Below are 13,380 nucleotides of genomic sequence, written 5' to 3'. Positions count from 1 at the left end.
CTTCGTAACCTGAGCCCAGGAGCGGGTTGGGGCCAGGTGACACCATCTGCCCAGGAAACTGGACAAAGGCTGTAGAATGAGCTGGGGGTGTGGCTGGGGGAGGCAGCAGGAAGAAGATTGCAGCTGGCTGGGAGACGGCGGGGGGGAGGGGGAGGCCGAGAACCTGGGTCTGGGCTCCCCACCCCCCAAGAGGGACCTGACTGAGGGATCCTGTTTTCTGTACCTACAAGCTCTGTTTTGGACTGTGTTCTTGTTGTCTAATAAACCTTCTGTTTTACTGGCTGGCTGAGAGTCACAGTGAATTGTAGGAAGTGCGGGGTGCAGGGCCCTGACTCCTCCACACTCCATGACAACTAATGGCAGAGGTGGGATGTACTGCACCCCATGGATGGTGCTTCCTGCAGTAAGTGACTGGGGAGAGGTAAAATGAAGGGGGATTAACGAGAACCAGGCGTGCTGAAGGTTCAGAGAAGAGCGGTTTCAGGAGGCGGAGGAGCTACGCTTAACCCCTGGGAGTTTGTGACCAGCAAGAAGGACTGTTGCAGTAACGGGGTCCCCCAGGGGACTGTGGTGAGCAGTTCCAGGAGCGGAGTCGTCTGTGGCCTGAGCCTGGGAGAGAGGTGGTGACCTGGAGAAGGGCTGGCACAATAAGGGTTCTTCCTGGAAACCGTGGGGAGCTGAGAGCATACAGGCCTGTGAGTCCACAACAACTGGGGAACAGTGGGGAGATGTATAACCACCTCCTTAAGAGGGACCTTGCAGAGCTGTGCAAGGAGAGGGGGCTTCGCAGAGGGAAGGCCACCAAAGCACAGCTGATTGACCAGCTGGAGGAGGAGGATCACTCGGAGAAGCTGATCCCTGTCCATGAGGGAAGCAGCCTGGCAGATGTAGAGCTGGCACCGGTGTCTGTCCCAGCTGGGAGTGGTCAGACTGCTGCCAAGGGCACTCTGAGGCCCCTCCTACCTATGGCTAGGGGAAGGGCTAGAAGTAGCCAGGCGAACACCGGGGACACTGTGACCCCCGCAGCCAGTAGAGGATCCTCATGGAGCTGAGTTGGCTGGAATGGAGAGCCCCCTGCTGTGGTGGGTGAGGGGGGACCCAGGACTGCATGGAGCTTTGATAAGTTCATCCTGTCCCAGTTCAAGGAAGGGGAGGACATAGAGGAATTCCTGATGGCCTTTGAGAAGGCCTGTGGGCTGCACAGAGTTGACCCTGCAGACAGCCTCCAGTTTCTCACCCCCTTACTGGACCCCAAAGCCATAGGGATGTACAGCCGAATGGAAGGGGTGGAGGCAGGGGACTATGAACTGTTCAAAAAGGCCCTGTTATGCACGTTTGGGATGACTCGGGAGGCGTACCGGAAAAAGTTCCGGAGTCAGCGTAAAACCCGTGGGGACACATATGTGGAACTGATCCTCTGAATGGAGGGATATGTCCACACGTGGGCAGATGGGGCCCAGACTAAGGAGGACATGGTTAAACTGGTTGTACTGGAGCACCTGTATGAACATTGCCCATCTGACCTGAGGATATGGTTGGCGGACAAAAAGCCAGAGGACCTGCAGAGCGCAGAGCAGCTGGCCGACGAGTTTGTGGACAGCCAGTCAGGGGGTGGAACGGAGGAGTCCCAAAAGAATAAACCCACCACAGTGCAGAGAGGGACCCCCTAAAGGGGGAATGTGGAGAACCCCATCTCCAGGGGAACAACCGGCACCAGGAACAACCGACTGGCTCGATGGGACCAACGGAACGTGAATTGTTATTACTGTGGGCAGAGAGGCCACGTACGAACCCAGTGTCCCAAGCTCAAGGACAGACTGAGTAAATCAAACCCTCACAGGGTTCATTTGGTAGGGACCCAGGTGGAGGAGGGGCAGGCTTCCCAGGCAGGCGGGGCTGGCAGCTTACCAACTGCTCAGGAGGGAGGAGTTTCCCAGACCAGCTCCTCTGCGGGGCTTGATGCTCCGGACTCAAGGTTCTCAATTTACAGGGTGGGCCTGGGGCTGTTCCTGCGGAATGAGTGCCTTGTTCCCCTGGAGGTAGATGGGAGGAAGGTCAACGGATACTGGGACACTGGCACTGAGGTGACGCTGGCCCAGCCTGAGGTGGTGGCCCCAGATCGGGCGGTGCCCGATACCTACCTGTCCCTGATGGGCATGAGTGGGACCCCATTCAAGGTGCCCATGGCGAGGGTACATCTGAAATGGAGGGCCAAGGAGGGCCCCAAGGAGGTGGGGGTGCACCATCATTTGCCCATTGAGGTGTAGATGGGGGGTGACCTAGAGGATTGGCCAAGCAACCCCCAGAATGCCCTAGTCATGACCCGTATCCAGAGCCGGCGAGGGGCACTACGCCCTGACATCAAGGAGGGTACCTCACCGGAGGCACAAGTCCTTACCCTGGTGGGGAGGGCGTGCCCAGGGACAAGTCTCAGAGGGGTGGAGGCTTCAGACCCAGCCAGCGAGGGGGAGCAGGCCCCCATTTCTTCTCCAGCAGCTGAGTTCGAGGCCAAGTTGCAGAAAGATCCCTCCTTGCAGAAGCTAAGGGACCTGGATGGCTTCAGTGCGGCACAGATCATGGGGAGAGGCTCCCAGGAGAGGTTCCTGTGGGAGAAGGGATTCCTGTACCGAGAATGGACTCCCCCTGGGGAAGTGGAGTTGTGGGGGATCCAAAGGCAGCTGGTGGTCCCCCAGAAGTATCGCCACAAGCTACTGTACCTGGCCCATGACATCCCTCTTTCAGGACACCAGGGAATCTGGTGTACCAGGCAGAGGCTGCTACAGAACTTTTACTGGCCTGGAGTCTTTAATACTGTCCAACAGTATTGCAGATCCTGTGACCCCTGTCAGAGGGTGTGGGAGGCCTGGGACAAGGGGAAAGCGGCTTTGAGACCTTTGCCCATCATAAAGGAGCCTTTTCAGAAGGTGGCTGTGGACATAGTGGGGCCTCTCAGCAAGATGACCCGGTCGGGGAAGAAATACATTCTGGTAGTGGTAGATTTCGCTACCCATTACCCTGAGTCAGTGGCCTTGTCTTCTATCGAATCAGACACAGTGGCAGATGCGCTGCTGACCATTTTCAGCTGAGTGGGGTTCCCCAAGGAAGTCTTGACAGACCAAGGATCCAACTTCATGTTGGCCCTGCTCCGGTGCTTGTGGGAGAAATGTGAGGTCTGGCACATCTGGGCCTCAGCATATCACCCCCAGTCCAATGGGCTGGTGGAGAGGAACTCTGAAGATGAAGCTGAAAATCTTTATGAACCAGCACCAGCAGGATTGGGACAAGTATTTACCTCACCTGCTGTTTGCGTACAGGGAAGTGCCCCAGGAGTCTACCGGATTTTTGCCTTTTGAACTGTTATATGGAAGAAGGATAAGGGGGTTTCTGGACCTGATGAGAGACGAATGGGAAGGAAAGGCCACTCCCGATGGAGAAACAGTGGTGGAGTATGTCTTGACCTTCCATGGAAGACTTGCTGAGCTTATGGGCTTGGCTGAAGAGAATCTGACCAGAGCACAGAGGAAACAGAAGGTCTGGTATGACCGCATGGCGCGGGCCCGCGCCTACGCCACTGGGGACCAGGTGATGGTTCTCATCCCCGTGAGAAAAAACAAACTACAAGCCACCTGGGAAGGCCCTTTCAAGGTTGTCAAGCAACTAAATGAGGTAAACTATGTGGTGGAGTTGTCTAACCAGGCACACCACCGCCGGGTGTACCATGTGAATATGATGAAGCCATATTATGACGGGGAATGTGGTGTTGGACGTGTGTAGGCATTGGGAGGCGCAGGGAAATGGACCCGTTAGTAGATCTATTCCCTGAGACAGGAGCTGGCTCCTCCCTGGAAACAATTCCCCTCTCTGATCACCTAACACCTGTTCAGTAAGATGAGACCAGAGGGGTGCTGCATTTGTACCGACAGCTGTTTTCCAACCAGCTTGGACTCACTAATCTGACTGTCCACTGGGTCCTCCTATAAGATGCTCCCCCTTCCGAGTCACAGGGAAAACTGCTCAGGACCTGGAAAGAGAGGTCAGTGACATGCTGGCTTTGCAGGTGAACCAGCCATCTTCCAGCCCTTAGGCCTCTCCTATGGTGTTGGTCCCCAAAAAGGACAGGTCAATCCAGTTCTGTGTGGACTATCGGAAGCTTAATGCCATCACCGTGTCTGATATCTACCTCATGCCCAGGCCTGATGAGCTCCTAGACAAGCTGGGAGGAGCTCGCTACCTTACCACTATGGATCTTACAAAGGGCTACTGGCAAGTGCCACTGGATGCAGATGTCAGGCTGAAATCTGCCTTTATCACCCCTCCAGGACTCTATGAGTTCCTGGCCCTGCCTTTCAGCCTCAAGGGGGTGCCTGCTACCTTCCAGCACCTGGTGGATCAGCTACTAAGGGGGATGGAGAGTTTTACTGTGGCGTACATTGATGACATCTGTGTCTTTAGCCAGACCTGGGAGGCATAGGTGCTGACTCCTTGGGTGCTCTGTGGGTGCTCTGGGGCTGGAGCTCCCTCCCCGCAGCTCACCTCCGCCTCCTCCCAGCGCTTGCCACCACGAAACAGCTGTTTCACGGCATAACAAGCTATTGGGGTGGGGGGAGGAGTGGGAACACGGTGTGCTCAGGGGAGGAGGCGGGGAAGAGGTGGGGACAGGGCGGGGATTTGGGGAAGGAGTCCAGTGGGGCAGGGAGGGGCGGAGTTGGGGGGGGACTTTGGGGAAGGGGCTGGAATGGAGGCGGGGCAGAGGTGGGAAGGGGCAGGCAGGGGTGGAGTTGCGGTGGGGCCGGGGGGGCGCGAGCACCAACCGGCGTCAGCAGAAGTTGGCGCCTGTGCTGCGAGGACCATGTGTCCCAGGTTAAACAAGTGCTGGACCAACTCCAGGAGGCTGGGCTGACCATCAAAGCTGAGAAGTGCAAGGTGGGGATGGCTGAAGTATCTTACCTGGGCCACCGGGTGGGGAGTGGCTGCCTAAAGCCAGAACCAGCCAAGGTGGAGGCGATCAGAGACTAGCCCTCTCCGCAAACCAAAAAGCAAGTCCAGGCCTTTATTGGGATGGCAGGGTATTATTGAAGATTCGTGCCACACTTTAACTCCATAGGTTTCAGAGTAACAGCCGTGTTAGTCTGTATTCGCAAAAAGAAAAGGAGTACTTGTGGCACCTTAGAGACTAACCAATTTATTTGAGCATAAGCTTTTATGAGCTACAGTTCACTTCATCGGATGCGTACTGTGGAAAGTGTAGAAGATATTTTTATACACACAAAGCATGAAAAAATACCTCCCCCCACCCCACTCTCCTGCTGGTAATAGCTTATCTAAAGTGATCACTCTCCTTACAATGTGTATGATAATCAAGGTGGGCCATTTCCAGCACAAATCCAGGGTTTAACAAGAACGTCTGGGGGGGGGGGGGGTAGGATAAAACAAGGGGAAATAAGTTACCTTGCATAATGACTTAGCCACTCCCAGTCTCTATTCAAGCCTAAGTTAATTGTATCCAATTTGCAAATGAATTCCAATTCAGCAGTCTCTCGCTGGAGTCTGGATTTGAAGATTTTTGGTGTAATATCACAATTTTCATGTCTGTAATTGCGTGACCAGAGAGATTGAAGTGTTCTCCGACTGGTTTATGAATGTTATAATTCTTGACATCTGATTTGTGTCCATTTATTCTTTTACGTAGAGACTGTCCAGTTTGACCAATGTACATTGCAGAGGAGCATTGCTGGGACATGATGGCATATATCACATTGGTGGATGTGCAGGTGAACGAGCCTCTGATAGTGTGGCTGATGTTATTAGGCCCTGTGGTGGTGTCCCCTGAATAGATATGTGGGCACAGTTGGCAACGGGCTTTGTTGCAAGGATAAGTTCCTGGGTTAGTGGTTCTGTTGTGTGGTATGTGGTTGCTGGTGAGTATTTGCTTCAGGTTGGGGGGCTGTCTGTAGGCAAGGACTGGCCTCTCTCCCAAGATTTGTGAGAGTGTTGGGTCATCCTTCAGGATAGGTTGTAGATCCCTAATAATGCGTTGGAGGGGTTTTAGTTGGGGGCTGAAGGTGACAACTAGTGGCGTTCTGTTATTTTCTTTTAGGCCTGTCCTGTAGTAGGTGACTTCTGGGAACTCTTCTGGCTCTATCAATCTGTTTCTTCACTTCCACAGGTGGGTATTGTAGTTGTAAGAATGCTTGATAGAGATTGTCTAGCTATCTAGACTCCCTCCTCAGGCCCTACGCTACCAGCACTCCCAGCTACCTTCGAGACACCACTGACTTCCTGAGGAAACTACAATTCATCGGTGATCTTCCTGATAACACCATCCTGGCCACTATGGATGTAGAAGCCCTCTACACCAACATTCCACACAAAGATGGACTACAAGCCGTCAAGAACACTATCCCCGATAATGTCACGGCTAACCTGGTGGCTGAACTTTGTTACTTTGTCCTTAACCATAACTATTTTACATTTGGGGACAATGTATACCTTCAAATCAGCGGCACTGCTATGGGTACCAGCATGGCCCCACAGTATGCCAACATTTTTATGGCTGACTTAGAACAACACTTCCTCGGCTCTCGTCCCCTAATGCCGCTACTCTACTTGCACTATATTGATGACATCTTCATCATCTGGACCCATGGAAAAGAAGCCGTTGAGGAATTCCACCATGATTTCAACATTTTCCATCCCACCATCAACCTCAGCCTGATCCACACAAGAGAACCACTTCCTGGACACTACAGTGCTAATAAACGATGGTCACATAAACACCACCCTATACCGGAAACTTACTGACCGCTATTCCTACCTACATGCCTCCAGCTTTCACCCTGACCACACCACACGATCCATTGTCTACAGCCAAGCTCTGCGATACAACCGCATTTGCTCCAACCCCTCAGACAGAGACAAACACCTACAAGATCTCTATCAAACATTCTTACAACTACAATACCCACCTGTGGAAGTGAAGAAACAGACTGATAGAGCCAGAAGAGTTCACAAAAATCACCTACTACAGGACAGGCCCAACAAAGATAATAACAGAACGCCACTAGCCGTCACCTTCAGCCCCCAACTAAAACCCCTCCAACGCATTATTAAGGATCTACAACCTATCCTGAAGGATGACCCAACACTCTCACAAATCTTGGGAGACAGGCCAGTCCTTGCCTACAGACAGCCCCCCAACCTGAAGCAAATACTCACCAGCAACCACATACCACACAACAGAACCACTAACCCAGGAACCTATCCTTGCAACAAAGCCCGTTGCCCACTGTGCCCACATATCTATTCAGGGGACACCACCACAGGGCCTAATAACATCAGCCACACTATCAGAGGCTCGTTCACCTGCACATCCACCAATGTGATATATGCCATCGTGTCCCAGCAATGCCCCTCTGCAATGTACATTGGTCAAACTGGACAGTCTCTACGTAAAAGAATAAATGGACACAAATCAGATGTCAAGAATTATAACATTCATAAACCAGTCGGAGAACACTTCAATCTCTCTGGTCACGCGATTACAGACATGAAAGTTGCAATATTACAACAAAAAAACTTCAAATCCAGACTCCAGGTAGAGACTGCTAAATTGGAATTCATTTGCAAATTGGATACAATTAACTTAGGCTTGAATAGAGACTGGGAGTGGCTAAGTTATTATGCAAGGTAACTTATTTCCCCTTGTTTTTTCCTACCCCCCCCCCCAGACGTTCTTGTTAAACCCTGGATTTGTGCTGGAAATGGCCCACCTTGATTATCGTACACATTGTAAGGCAAGTGATCACTTTAGATAAGCTATTACCAGCAGGAGAGTGGGGTGGGGGGAGGTATTTTTTCATGCTTTGTGTGTATAAAAAGATCTTCTACACTTTCCACAGTATGCATCCGATGAAGTGAGCTGTAGCTCACGAACGCTTATGCTCAAATAAATTGGTTAGTCTCTAAAGTGCCACAAGTACTCCTTTTCTTTTAACTCCATAGCCACCCCCATCACTGAGCTATACAAGAAGGGAAAGCCAAACAAGGTGGTCTGGACCGAGCAGTGCCAGAGGGCTCACTGTGCGCTGAAGGAGGCTCTGGTCAGTGGCCCAGTTCTGGTAACCCCAGACTTTGACAAGCCCTTTATGGTGTTCACCGACGCCTCAGACACAGGGCTGGGTGCAGTGTTAATGCAGGCTGATGAAAAGGAGGAGAGACACCCCATCATGTACTTGAGCAAGAAGTTGTTACCTTGGGAGCAAAACTACACGGCCATAGAGAAGGAATACCTGGCTATGGTATGGGACCTTAAGAAACTAGAGCCATATATATTTGGGCAACATTTCACTGTATACACTGACCACTCTCCCCTGACCTGGCTACACCAGATGAAAGGAGCCAATGCCAAGCTCCTGAGGTGGAACCTGCTCCTCGGATTATGATATGCAGGTGGTCCATGTGAAGGGGAGTGCCAATGTGATTAGCTGATGCGTTGTCCCGGAGAGAGGGGCCTGAACTTCACCAGATCACTGGTTAGAGTGACCACACTCAGTTCAGTCTCGAAGTGGGGAGAGATGTGATGGAGTAGGGAGTATTGACCTGGTAATGTTGCATGAGAGTTTTACTAGTTTACTGTCTTCTGCTAACACGGGGCGTGCCTCCGTTTCCCTGGGGTACTGCACCAATACTAGGATATAAGGGTGTGACTTCTCTGAGGGATGATACTTGACAGCCAGCACTTAAACGATGGCGGCTGCCCTTCGTAACCTGAGCCCAGGAGGGGGTTGGGGCCAGGTGACACCATCTGCCCGGGAAACTGGACAAAAGCTGGAGGAGGGGCTGGGGCTGTGGCTGTGGCTGAGGGAGGCAGCAGAAAGGGGTTTCGGTTTGGAGCTGGCTGGGGAGACAGGGTGACCCTCTACACCCTGCCTGATCTTGGAAATATGTCTCCAATGACTACTCCCTCCCACCGGGATGCGGTGGAACAGGGCAGGAGCCTGTGGGGGTGAGCGGAGGGGCCTGGGTGAACAGCTGGGTGGGGGGTGCAATGATGCTGCCTTTGGTGGGACACTTCTGAGAAGTATCAATTCAGGACAAATTGCTTAGAGCAGTTATAGCCCAAGGCTGGGGTTCCTTTGCACACCAAGGCAAACCAAACCAGCCAAACAGAGAAGACTTCGGTTTTACCCACCTGGCTACCCAGAAGTCATACAAGCAATTCCCTTAGACACTCCAGTTTCCCAGTATCACCACCAGTGTCACTCGTTATGGGGACGAATGGTTATGAAAACCAATACCCCAGTAAAAGAAAAAAGGTTCTCCTGATCCCAAAGGACCAAGCCCCAGACCCAGGTCAATAGACAAGTCAGATCTTACCCACAAATCATGCTGTTGCCAATCCTTTAGAATCTAAAATCTAAAGGTTTATTCATAAAAAGAAAGAAATATAGATGAGAGCTGGAATTGGTTAAATGGAATCAATTACATACAGTCATGGCAAAGTTCTTGGTTCAGGCTTGTAGCAGTGATACAATAAACTGCAGGCACAAATCAAGTCTCTGGAGTACATCCACAGCTGGGATGGGTCATTCAGTCCTTTGTTCAAAGCTTCGGTTTGTAGCAAAATTCCTCCAGAGATCAGAAGCAGGATTGAAGACAAAATGAAAGGGTTTCCAGGGCCTTTTGTATTCTTTCTATTGTGGGCAGAAACCCCTTTGTTCTCCTGTGCAAAATCACAGCAACAAGATGGCGTTTGTAGCCACCTGGGCAAGTCACATGTTCATGCATGACTCAGTTTGCAGGCGGCAGCCATTGCTCACATGCTACCTTGAACATCCCAGGAAGACTTTTCATATGTGGTTTGGAGTCTCCCAAGGTCCACTGTTAGGTAAGTGTTTCTTGATTGGGCACTTAATCTGCAAATTCCTTTTTCAACAAGCTGACCAAAAGCTTCACTAATGCTACTTAGAATCAAACACATTGAGATACAAGTACATAGACAATATTCATAATTTCAACTACAAAAATGATACACACATACAGATAGCATAATCATAACCTGCAAATCATAATCTTTGTATAGACACCTCACACGACAACCTTTGTACAATATTTGCTGCAAATATATAACAGTGGTTCCAACAATGATCTATACAGTTACAGTTCATGTCAATAACATCACAACTGGCAAGAAGCTGCTGACCAAGAACTACTTGCTGAAGAAATTGGCCAGTCCTTTAGGATAGCTGAAAATTTACCACATTGTGCACAGCCCTTTGAGTAAATGATTGGCCCTGCTCGGTGACCCCTAGAGCGCAGGGGGCTGCTCACAGTGGTGAGTAGATCTATCAAAAAGAATAATCTTCCCCTTTGCCTTACCTTTCCCGTTGGAGATCATGATCTGACAGGCACTAACCAGCAAGGTTTCTGCAAAAGAAAATCATGTCTCACTAATCTACTAGAATCCTTTCAATGTGTCAGTGACATGGTGGCTAAAGGAGAAATAGCTGACATAATTTAGTTAGACTTTCAAAGGCCTTTGCCAACGTCCCTCATAAAAAGCGACTAAAGAAACTAAGTAGTTTTGCTGTGATAGTCAAAATATTGTCCTGGATCAAACATTGGCTAAGAGATATGAAACAAAGAGTAGGATTAAATGGTCAGATTTCATCACAGCAAAAGGATAACATCAGAGGCCTCAAGATATGTCTGGAACAAGGATGGGGAGTCAGGCAGCAAAATCTATAGATGACACAAAATTATTTAGGTCAGTCAAGTCCAGGGAAGACTGTGAGGAACTTCTGAAGGACCTAACCACGCTTGGGGGATGGGCAACATGAGGGCAGATGAAATTAAATGTTGACAAATGCAAAGTAATGCACATTGGAGGGAAAAATTGAACAACTCATCCTAAACTTATCCACTCAGGAAAGGGACCTGTGTGTAGCTGTGCTTCCAAAGAGCAAATAGGATGTTAGGCGGCAGAAGGAAGAGCATGGAGACTAACCCAAAAAATAAAGCCCCTAAATAACTCAATGCTGCAGCCTCATCTGGACATCATATTGCAGCACTGGCACCCCCATCTCTAAAAAGGCATTGCAGCAGTACAGGAGTTCAGAGAAGGGTGATGAGACTGATCAAGGGTCTGGAAAATTTCCCCTTTGACGAGAGGCTGAAAAGAGTGGGATTGTTCCCTTAGAAAGGAGACAAATGAGAGGGGATGTGATCCCCCCCACTTCCTCCTCCGCCTCCTCCCCTGAGCACGCCACATCCCCGCTCCTCAGCCTACCTCCCAGCACTTGCCACTGCCAAACAGCTATAGCAAGCTCCAGGAGGGAAGTGGGGAGGAGTGGAAACATGGCATGCTCAGGGGAAGAGGCAGGGCCTAGACAGGGATTTGGGGAAGGAGTTGAATAGGGGCAGGGAGGGGACAGAGTTGGGGCAGGGACTTTGGGATAAGGTTGGCATGGAGGCGGGAGGGGGAGGGGAAGGGGTGAAGTCGGGCAGAGCTGGGGGCAGAGGGGGAGTCGAGCACCCACCGGCGCCAGAAGTCGGCGCCTATGGTGCTAACGCATCAATACTGCACCGCTCAGACCTTCTGACTCAGGGCTGCAGTTTGGCTGCATCCACACTGCAAAACGACAGGGCTTGATCTGAGCCCCAGCGGGACTCGGGCTCTGACCCACCCCCCTAGGAGGCCCTAGTACCTAGACCCTAAGCTGACCTGAGTCCACAGATTTGTGTGTGAATGGAAGCAGGGCTTGGGCACAACCCTGAGTCAAAGGCCGGGCTTAGCATGCAGTGTGGACATACCCTATGGGGCCAGGCATCGGCGAGATTAGGAAGGATGATCCAGTGGTTTGGGTGCTAACCTGGGGTTTAGGAGATCCTGGCTCAATTCCCTGCTCTGACACCAACTTCCTGGGCAAGTCCCTTAGTCTCTCTGACCCAGATTATCAAGGGTGTTTGGGCACTTCACTCTCAATGGGCTTTGTCCCCCATATGTAAATGGGGCTACCAGCCCTGCCTCCCTCCCAGGAGCGTCAGGATGGGCAGTGCCCTCCCTCCCAGGAGCTGCAAAGTACCTGGGGGAAAGAGGGGAGCAATCTGGGATGACAATGAGCAAGAGGGAGAATGAGGAAGGGGAGAGGCCCAGCTGTTGTGTTTGCTGCATAGTGCCTGTCTCCCAAAGCTCTAGGAGCTCACAAGCCCCAGCCTCACCCAGGCCCAGGACGGGGGCGTGCTGTGCTGGGACGCAAGAGCAGCACTGGCTGGCTCAGGGAAGATTCCTGAAGGCAGCCCGTGTCTAAGCAGCATTCTCAGCTGAGCTGAGATTAACATTCACCAGCAAAAAAATAAATACATCCAAGCTGCATCTGTTCTGTGGACACCATGCGCGGCACGAATCGAAGCACAGCCTCCCCTGGGAGCCCGCTGATGTGTGTGCAGCAGCTCGCTGCAACCACGTCAGCTGTTTGCAAGGGATGCTAATACCTTGTCTAACAAGCTCCCAGTTGAATGTGTCCTATGCACACCTGAGGACGGAGCCTGCCTGCCTCCCACTGCTGCCCTTCTCCTTCCCCCCAGCCTCTGTCCCCCCCACAAACCTCCAGCTGGCAGAATCCCACTTGCTCACATACGGTGCTAGAGCCAAGAGCCTGCTGCACTAACAGCCAATGGGCAGGGTCCATGTAGTGTTAATGGGGGTCTGTGCAGGAGAGTGGGGGGCTGTCTGGTTGTTACTGGGGCTATGGGCTGGGGGGTTATTAACTGGATTTAAAGAACCTTCTGTGTATAAACTATTAAATGTTCCCCCATTGTTAATGTCCCAGTGATTTCTGTTCTGCAGGCTCTGAAAGGCAGTGGTGTGTGGTAGGTGTGCTGTGCAGCTGTGGGTATTTGCCTGTCTCTGTGTGTGTCTGTTTCATAGAATATTAGGATTGGAAGAGACATCAGGAGTCATCTAGTCCAATCCCCTGCTCAAAGCAGGACCAACCCCAACTAAATCATCCCAGCCAGGGCTTTGTCAAGCGGGGCCTTAAAAACCTCTAAAGATGGAGATTCTACTACCTCCCTAGGTAACCCATTCCAGTGCTTCACCACCCTCCTAGTGAAAGAGTGTTTCCTAATATCCAACCTAGACCTCCCGCACTGCAACTTGAGACCATTGCTTCTTGTTCTGTCATCTGCCACCACTGACAACAGCTGAGCTCCATCCTCTTTGAAACCCTCCTTCAGGTAGTTGAAGGCTGCTATCAAGTCCCCCCTCACTCTTTTCTTCTGCAGACTAAACAAGCCCAGTTCCCTCAGCCTCTCCTCATAAGTCATGTGCCCCAGCCCCCAATCATTTTCGTTGCCCTCCGCTGGACTCTCTCCAATTTG

The sequence above is a fragment of the Caretta caretta genome, chromosome 8, assembly GCF_965140235.1.
Source record: "Caretta caretta isolate rCarCar2 chromosome 8, rCarCar1.hap1, whole genome shotgun sequence".
Lineage (NCBI taxonomy): Eukaryota > Metazoa > Chordata > Testudines > Cheloniidae > Caretta > Caretta caretta.
The sequence above is the reverse complement of the archived record's forward strand: the minus strand, read 5'-3'. Positions refer to the sequence as shown.